A 9,265-nucleotide genomic window follows, 5' to 3' on the forward strand; every position below is an offset into this window, starting at 1 on the left:
TAAAATTCACTATCAGCTTAGCCTATTGCACGTTCTTTGACCTGTCAGAAAGTATCTGAGAAGCAGTGTGTTGCGGCTGCTTTACTCTACAACCATAACAAATCTGAGGATTTGTGATGAAGGAATCCACAACTTCATCTGACTGCCTGCTCAAGAAATCTGTCAATCTCAAGACATATGGTGCTGTTGTGCGACACCACACGGAAAAATATATAAGACTATATATATATAAGACTATACTGAACGGTGAGATGCTCTCTCTGACTGCTGACGGATGGACATCACTGGCCATATATGCTTACAAAAGTCACAGGAAATTGTATTTCCTGTATAATTGAGACACATTACGGTATATGGGTTGAGTTCCAATTAATTCATTCAGTAATTTGTTCGACTGAATTGTTAGTTCAAATTTGATGGGGGACAAAATCCACAAAAATGTACCAAAAATGTTATCTAAAGCTAATATGAGGCTTCAGTCGTCAAAATTAGTCAAATCAAAGTTGCCACCATTTTAGTACAAATGTCCTTGTTTTTGTTATTAACCTTCCATGGCAGCTGGAGAAGAGATCTTCTAATGGTCAATATGAACAGGAGGACTGATAACTGCAAGCAAAACCTGTTTCAATGTTCATTTGGGCTCCTGACTAATGTTTTATGTTCTGATTAATGTCTCTTCTGCACTCAAAACAAAACCAGCAGGGGTCGCCCTTCCCATTCCCTCACTTCTGGTAATTAAGTTTCAGATTGTGAAGCAAAAGATGAGATCATAAACACAAGTAGCTGAGATGAGGAGTTCAGGGCACAACTGACTGAAAGGGAATCCTGGGTAACCAACAAAAAGCACTTGTAATAGACACTCAGTGGCCATTTTATCCAATAAATCCTACCTACATGGAGGTTCAGTTTTTGATTAAAATGCTTCTACTACTACTAGACCACTCCAGAAAGAAGACAGCCTCCATTAGGTCTAGTATCCGTCAGCTATATAATGCCACAACAGTTGCACAAACATCCAGTAGACAGTAAGATGCCTCGCTGGAACTCTTTGACCTGGTTGATGCTGAAATGCTTGGGAAGGTCTTAACTAAAATGAAAGTCTTACACTCGCACATTTGACCCAATTCCTACCTCCTCTTCAAAAACATTTTTAATTCAGTAACCTAACATTTATTAATAACGCTCTCAGCATTTAAGACTCTGCTTGTAGGACAGGTTCACAATTTTTCAGTCTGGTTTTCTGGTATCAATGTGCAGACAGCTCTGGTAAAAGTAGTAGCTGATATTAGAATAAATCTAGATGGCCATTAAAATTCAGTTTTGGTGCTACTTGACCTGAGCGCTGCTTTTGATTAATTTTGGAGAGGTCTGCCAACTAGCTGGTGTGAGCACTGGTGAACGCGAGTGAACAACGGAGGGCACATCAGCCTCCACAATTTGCAATTTGCATGGAGCACCGCATCGATTTTTTTTTCCATTTATTCATTTCCCTTGGCCATTATGTGCCCCTTGCCCTCGCCTTTTACTGTCTGTGCCAGCAGCCAGCTCAGTTTGATTATAGGTACAGATCAGGTCACAGGTCTTACATTAAGGGGTCGGATCTGGGATCAGTTCAGAAGATTCATTTATGATCGTCATTTTCCAGTGTCCAGATCAAATCCAGATGAGATTTAAGACGCTTCCATTTACAATTAGCCACAAGTCTAATTACATAATGCACCTCAATCTGTTTGGTAACTGCAAAAAGCACCAGAATAAGAATAAATTGCACATATTAGCCATTTAGTTACAACAATAACAGTTTAGCAGGACAAGCAGCAAACAGCGATCCATGAACGAGCAGCAACACATGGCTGAATCCTCACAATGGAGTAAGAGCGAGACGAAAATTTAATCATCTTCACACCCAAACATATCACATCGGATGACTTCATTGTAATTTCAGCTGCCACTATCACAGAGGACTGACCTTTTATTAGCTATTAACCGCAGATCGCTTACATAGTTACAGTTGGAAGGAGTAAAGATTACGTAAGCATCTTGAGGAGGGAGAGATGGATGCATTTACACCTTTTTAACATCTGGCTAGAACGTGGAGGTGGTTCAAGTGATCAGATTTCAATCAATCTTTAATGCTTGTTTGCCGGTGCAGGGGTGGGTACAGGTTTGCAAAACTGGACTTGTGTGCTGGACTCAGGAGACCCCGAAGTAGAGCGAGGATTCACTAAAGGGTTTCCATCTCCCAATTAGCTTGGCAGAAGGAAGACATGCAGGACTTTTGTGGTGGGAAAAAAGAGGAATAAAGGACCGGGATAAGTGTCTAATAGACTTAAAGCATTTCTGCACAGACAGTTGGATAGATACTGTAGATAGAATGCAACAGAGGAGCAGAGCACATCAAAGTAACACAAATTAAAGCATGTTTCATAGTAATTGAATTCACAGCTTGATGGGTTTAATTACTTTGACAGTACAGCATCTAAAGCCTTGATCTCTTGCTGAAAAACAATATGCAGCCAGACTTAAGGAAGCACACCTTGTCATTAAAACATTAAACTCATATTATCATATCAGTCTGTTAACAACATATTGTTTTTTGGGCATCAACCCTTTCATACAAGATGAAAGAAGTGACCTGGGCTCCGACTGCCTTTAAATTAGCTGTTGTTTGCCTGGATTCTTCTGTTAAGTGGCTCAACACACCTACTGTTTGTCATTGGTTTGGTTTTAATTAAGCAGAACTATATTTAGATCCAGACAGACACTTTGATCTTTGCCTGAATGTGAATTATCATGCCAACAAAATGGGTCAGGTAAACAGTCCTCGCTGCTATTTTCAATCGAGTTCTGGACTGAGCGGACAGATTTCTGAATGGCACCACTGGACATCATTTAAAAAGACGATTCGACAAGACGTACAAGAGATGACCAAGCACTTTGTAGTCACAGTAACGCTGGAAAGTACAGAGCCGCAGCAGAGGTTATATATCGACTCTCCGATCAATCAGGACTGGAAAGATGCTGGCACAAAAGATGAAGGAGTTCCTTGAGTGATGAGCTGAAAGCTGCTTTACTGTTTCTTTGTATTTATGTTCTCGACTAAGTTATTGACGCTACTTTAAAACACTTTCAGCCAGGGACACTGTTTCAGCTAGGGCTGCAATTAACGCTTATTTTCATTATTGATTGATCTGCTGAACATTTGCTCAATAATAGATGAATCATTTTGTCTGTAAAATATCCAAAAATAGTCAAAAAGTCTGTTATAATTACCCAGAGCCAAAGGTGACGTCTTCATATATCTAACCAACAGTCCAAAACCTAAATATACCCAGTTTACTGTCCTGTATGACAAAGAAAAGCACTAAATCATCACATTTGGGTAATGTTTGTCATTTCTGCTTTAAAAAAAAGACTTAGATGATTACTCGATTATCAGAGTAGTTGGCAATTCATTTCCTGCCCATCAAATAATCAATTAATCAACTAAATCATTGCAACTCTTTATATTTTTATTACAATTTTTATTTTATTAAACTATTGTTGTTCCACAAAAATAAATGTCAGTGGTTTGTGGATTATGCTTGTTTCTGTTGGTTTCATCATTGTTGGGAGAGACACGTTCATTGCAATATTCTGACTTTTTCTTTCAAAGGACTCAAAGCAGTAATGTCATTATCTACAAGTTCTGCTATGCTAGTGAAACTGAAATATTGCTTCTCTACTAAAAATCCAGCATCCTCATTTTCACTGGAATATAAACTTGAAAGGACTGTGACTTTATCATGTTTAATGGTATCCATTTCTTTATTTTTGGCCATCTTTCCAAACATGTTTGACATGATTGTTAAAAGTTTTCCTCTTACTGTTCATGATGGGTTGTTGAAATGCCCCCCAAGGGTAAAAAACAAAACGTCAATATGAACCACATAAATGATTTAGGCATTTGTTGGTAACTGATTGCTCTGTGTGCTTTGTTTTCAACAGTAATCATCTGACAGTATGCCATTGTCAATTTTACATTTTTGGTCCAAAGAAAAGTTCATAAGCAGCCTAGATAAGTTGTCAAAGGCATAATATCATCACATTTTGTTCCCAGTTGATTGGATAAAGGTGGCCACAAACCAGAAACAATTCAAACAACCTGGAAAGATGCACTTTTACTCCACAGAGCCCAGTAATGTAATGTTCTGTTCAACTGGTCACTACTAAACATAAGAGAAACAGCCATCAACATAGACACCGACCACTTATTTTAAACACTATTAGGGTTTGTCTGAATACCTACACTTGCAGTATTAAGTAATCAAGTACTTACTTGAATTAACTGCCACCCAGTTAGATAATCGATTCATTGTTTGAGTCATTTTTTAAGAAGAAAATGTCCAAAATCTCTGATTCCAGAAACATACTGTAATGCACTGATCAGAGTTATTATTGTTGAATAATGAACCAAGGGTCCAGACTTATTAAGGAACATTAAAGGCCAAAGATGTATTCATTGCATGTAGAGCCACAATGATTAGTCAAACAATCAATTAGTCGCTCAAGAGAAAATCTGCAGCTATTTTGATAATCGATTTATCATTTTGAGTTCCAGCTTCTTAAATGTGAATATTTTCTGGTTTCTTTAGTCTTCTATGACAGTAAACTGAATATCTTCTGTTGTGGAAAAACAATGGGGGTGTCATCTTGTGCACTGGGAAACAGTGATCAACATTTTTCACCATTTTTTGACATTTTATGGATCAAATTGATTAAACAAGAAAATAATTGACAGATTCATTGATAATGAAAATAATTGTTAGTTGCAACTCTAGTTTCCAGTAACTGCCAAAAGTGCCCCAGTTAGCTTAGAGACTGCAAGTGTGCTGAAGATGTTGCTCCTGATTGCGGAGGTAGAATTTCTCATTAGGCTGCCAATGAAAAATAAACTGTTTATTCAGTTCTCCCTGTCTACACATCTGAAGTTAAACATTTAGGACTAGTATTAATGTTTGCTAAAATATGTTCAGACACAGCTGGTGCTGCAATGCTTAAATGTGAAGTCTGTCTTTCCTGACATCTTAATAACCCTTCGATCCACATGAAAGAAAAGTTGGAGATTGCTAACTATCATTCAAAAGCTCATTTTTCTTCTTCTTTGTTGTTGTTCAAACAGTTGGCAGTATACAAGGTGCTCGCAGGGATAAATCTGTGCATTTTTTTGCAGTCAAATTTGATGAACTATGACATGCAAGCTGTTGTGACAGAGCTGACCTTTGGCGGAACAGAGCGCCAGAGGGTCCAAGAAGGAAGAAGCTATCATCATTCATTATCTGTGTGTCACCATCCGTTTCTATTTAACATCCTCTGTCAGAGTATGAACTGCTCCACATGGTTTTCAGACAGTTGCGAGACAGAAGTCGATGGCTGTGTGAACGTAATGACCTGTTGGCATTTAAGAGCCTTTGCCCCTCTTCAATGAATTTTTATTAAATTAAATTATGTTCAATCCTGAGAAGGACACAGTGCAGAGAAAACAGAAAGAAGCTCAGGGAGCTATTGTGACTGGTTAGCGTTGGCATTTTCCTGGCTGGCTAGCATGTTAGCGTTAGCTCACCAGCTACACCATCAAGATCCTAAAACCAAATATTTTACAAAGATGTGTTGAGGAATTTCACTTTGCCACTTTCTGGTGTTATTAGATGTGATTAGGGCTGCAACTAACAATTATTTTCATTGTCAATTAATGTGTTGAATATTTTCTCAATTAATTAATTGTAATTTACAAAGCTAGTTATTTTTATATCTAAATGTGCTCAAGAATTCACATAAATAAAAAACGTCATATAAGAATGCATAAGTTTAATGACCAGTTACATTTGATAATCACCACGCTAATCGCAACACATCATCAGGTAAAGTCAAACGTGTCGCCACTGTTAGCTAGCTAACGTTCCCTCAGACGCAGTGACACAAACTGGATCAGTTTTTGAAGCAAAAAAGTGATGTGGGAGACAAGCCTGCCCTAGTAAAAACTCCAAAGCATGTGGCAAGGAAATATGATCCTAAATACATTAAATTTGGATTTATGATGTCAGGCAGTGAATGTGGTGAAATCCTGTCAAATGAGGCGCTAAAACCATCAAAGCTCCAGAGACACTTAAACACAAAGCAACCAGGATGTGTTGGGAAGCCAGAAGAATATTTCCTAAGGAAAAGGGAGAAGCTTCAGTCACAACAGAAAGTCATTGCAACATTAACAACTCAGTCAAAAGCCACTTTGAAAGCTAGCTATATGATTGCTGCTCATGTAGCTCATAGCAAGAATTTCTTTATGATCACAGAGGAGCTTTTTTTGCCTATTGCTGTGGATATGTGCCGAGAGTTACTGGAGGAGGCAGCTGCAAAAAAAATTCAGTCAACACCACTCTGCAATAACACCGTGAGCAGAAGAATTGTTGACATGAGTGATGATATCGAATGCCAACTTGTGGAGAGGATAAAGGCGAGCCCACACTTTGCCATACAGCTGGATGAGTCGACTGACGTTAGCAACGCTGCTTTATTGTACAGCAGGGACAGTAATCTTCACAAGGATCTACTATTCTGCAAAAAGCTTCTCACAAGAACAATGGCAGATTATGTAATGCGCTGCCTTGATGATTACTTCAACAAAAAAAGGTCTTGATTGGACAAGTGTTTGCATCAATGACAGGAATACATCGTGGTGTTGTCAAACAGATGCAAGAGAGGGCGCCAGACGCCAAGTGGACACGCTGTTTCTTACACAGGGAAAGTCTAGCAACAAAGCAGATGTCACCACAACTGCATGGCTGTGAAAACTATTCAAAATATTAAGAAAAATGCACTCAACTCAAGGTGTTTTGCTCCTCTGTGTGAAAGACTTGATGTAGATCATTTGCAGCTCTTGTACCACAGTGAAGTAAAGTGTCTTTCAAGAGGACGCGCACTTAATCACCTTTTTGAACTGATAAAAGAAATGCACATATTTCTGGAAGAGAAGCACTCCCCTCTTGCTGAGCATTACACTAACTTTTATGCAAAACTGGCCTACTTATCAGATATGTTTGACTAGTTAAATCAGCTCAGTATATCAATGCAAGGCAGAAACAGGGTTTTTGGTTTCAGATGAAACTGAAGGCTTCAAGAAAAAACTTTTTTGGAACAGAAGAGTCAAGGACGGATGATTTGACATGTTTTCACTCCTAAGTGAAACTTTGGAAGCTTCTCCTCATGTCAAAATATCCGGTGCTATAACTCAACATCTGACTCAGTTGTCATGAAAGTTTGCAGACTACTTCCCAGAGGACCCTCAACTCTGAAACCTTTTGGATTTTGGACACTTTCTCTGTGGATCCTGCTTCAGAAGACACGGCTCTGTCCACTGTGTTGGAAAATGAGCTAATGGAACAACGAGCAGACAACAGCCTGAAGCTTCAGCTCACACAAGTTGACCTTGCTTCATTCTGGATGCTGGATGCCGCCTGCCAGTCAATATGCCTCTCTGTCAAAACGGGCAATCAATTTCTGTTGACTTTCACCACCACCTATTTATGTGAGTCAGGTTTTTTCCATTGTGACTGTCACAAAATCAAAGGCAAGAAACAAACTGAACACAACTTTGAATGCTACTCTGCGTGTCAGCCTTTCATCTGACTTGATCTCATTATTTCCCAGAAGCAAACCTAAGTGTCTCACTGAGGGTGAACACAATATTTATTTTGGTTATTACAGCTGTCAGTGGCATAACACATATTTAAAGTTTATTTTTCTCCTTTTTTTGTCATGTTTTTTTTCTCATTTATTTGGGAAGGCGGTCTTTAGGAATTTCTTAACAATCAGAAATGGGTCTTAAGTCATCAGATGAAAAGTTAATTGAGTTTCTAATCTTACTTTCTTATCCAAACAAAGATATAGCAGGAAATGACATATTGAGACTCTTTCTTTGTTTTGTACTACAGAAGATGAAAAGACTATTATGTATGAAAATAGAAGAAAACTGATAGCAGTATTAACGAAGATAAACACACCCCTATGAATGTGATTTTTAAAAAATTGGAGGCACAAACTGGGGCTAGATGGGCACTTGTTGGCAGCCTACAGCCATCAACCTACAAAACCTACAAAAGCAATTTGTCAACTAATCAATTAGTCAACTGAAAAATAAAAGCAATCAGCAACAAATGATAACTGAGTAATCATTGCATGACCGACAACAAGCCCACAGAATAGAAGGCGGGATGTTTTACTCACTTTACCGTTAGCTGTTAGCCGTTAGCCGTTGGATCCTGTTGTTAGCTTGCTCGTCTTCCATCCAGACGATGACGCAGAAACAACAAAACAAACAAATGTCTTGACTTTGGAACTTTTTGCATCAATTCTTGCCTTTCTCTCCGTTTTCAGCGCCACTTTAATGGTTATTAAACTGTATCACATTTAACCGACACATTTTCGTCCAAACACCTGTCTGCCGCGCAACTATGGCAGTTGTGGGAGTGTTCGATTTGTCTCACTTGGCCGTCTAGCCGGGCGGTGTTTAAATTTACTGATGAATAAAGGTTTATTTTGCTTGTTTGTTCGTTTGTTTGTTTGTTTTGTTATTTAAATCGCAAATGAGAGTGGAACATACAATTTAAAAGTATGGAACAATTATAGAACATCTAAATAGGCTATAATGAGACCTACTCACATTATGTAGAAACCATATTATGCTATAATATACTATAGTAAAAATAAGTGAAAATATAAAATAATTAATGTAAATTTAAAAAAATAAAGAAGGGAAACTCATACAAAAAATAGTACTATTTGTTTTGGTTTGTTTTTTTAAGCCAGATGTTTATTTGCAATAAAAGATTATTCTAACTGACTATTCGAGTGAGTATCTCATGCATCCATCCATATTTTGTCGTTTTCTGAAATGTTTAGAGGTAAGATAAGCCACGTCCTTCAGAAGAATCATCATAATAGACCCTGTTTGAAGCATCTGATCTTCTTAATGTAGAATTTATTTGGAGAATAATGTAAAAATATACAAAGAAATGAAGTCTGGAGTTGTTTAGAGAGCAGCAGAATAAGATACTGACTTCTCTCTCTGACAAATAGTCGCCTACATATCTCTTATGAAACTCAGTTTCTATATTACAAAAGCCACATTTCCTTCTAACATCAGGCAGTGTTTGGAGATTGTTTCATTACTGGTGATAATAAAATGATGTGGTAAATGATAAGAATGCAACCTGTTACTAAAATTGCTTTT

At 37.9% G+C, this 9,265-nt stretch overlaps 1 protein-coding gene across 8 annotated transcripts in view; it reads right to left on the reverse strand.

Annotated features, from left to right (window-relative positions):
• The window catches only part of LOC122971463 (SRC kinase signaling inhibitor 1-like), a 123,034-nt gene extending 114,549 nt beyond the window's left edge, over positions 1–8,485 (reverse strand). For all 8 annotated transcript variants that reach the window (XM_044338116.1, XM_044338115.1, XM_044338119.1 and 5 more), the window contains exon 1: positions 8,265–8,485. The gene's annotated coding sequence lies outside the window, so the exon portion shown is untranslated. The remainder of the gene's footprint in view (positions 1–8,264) is intronic.
• Between the last annotated feature and the right edge of the window lie 780 nt (positions 8,486–9,265).

The sequence above is a fragment of the Thunnus albacares genome, chromosome 20 (genome assembly GCF_914725855.1).
Source record: "Thunnus albacares chromosome 20, fThuAlb1.1, whole genome shotgun sequence".
Lineage (NCBI taxonomy): Eukaryota > Metazoa > Chordata > Actinopteri > Scombriformes > Scombridae > Thunnus > Thunnus albacares.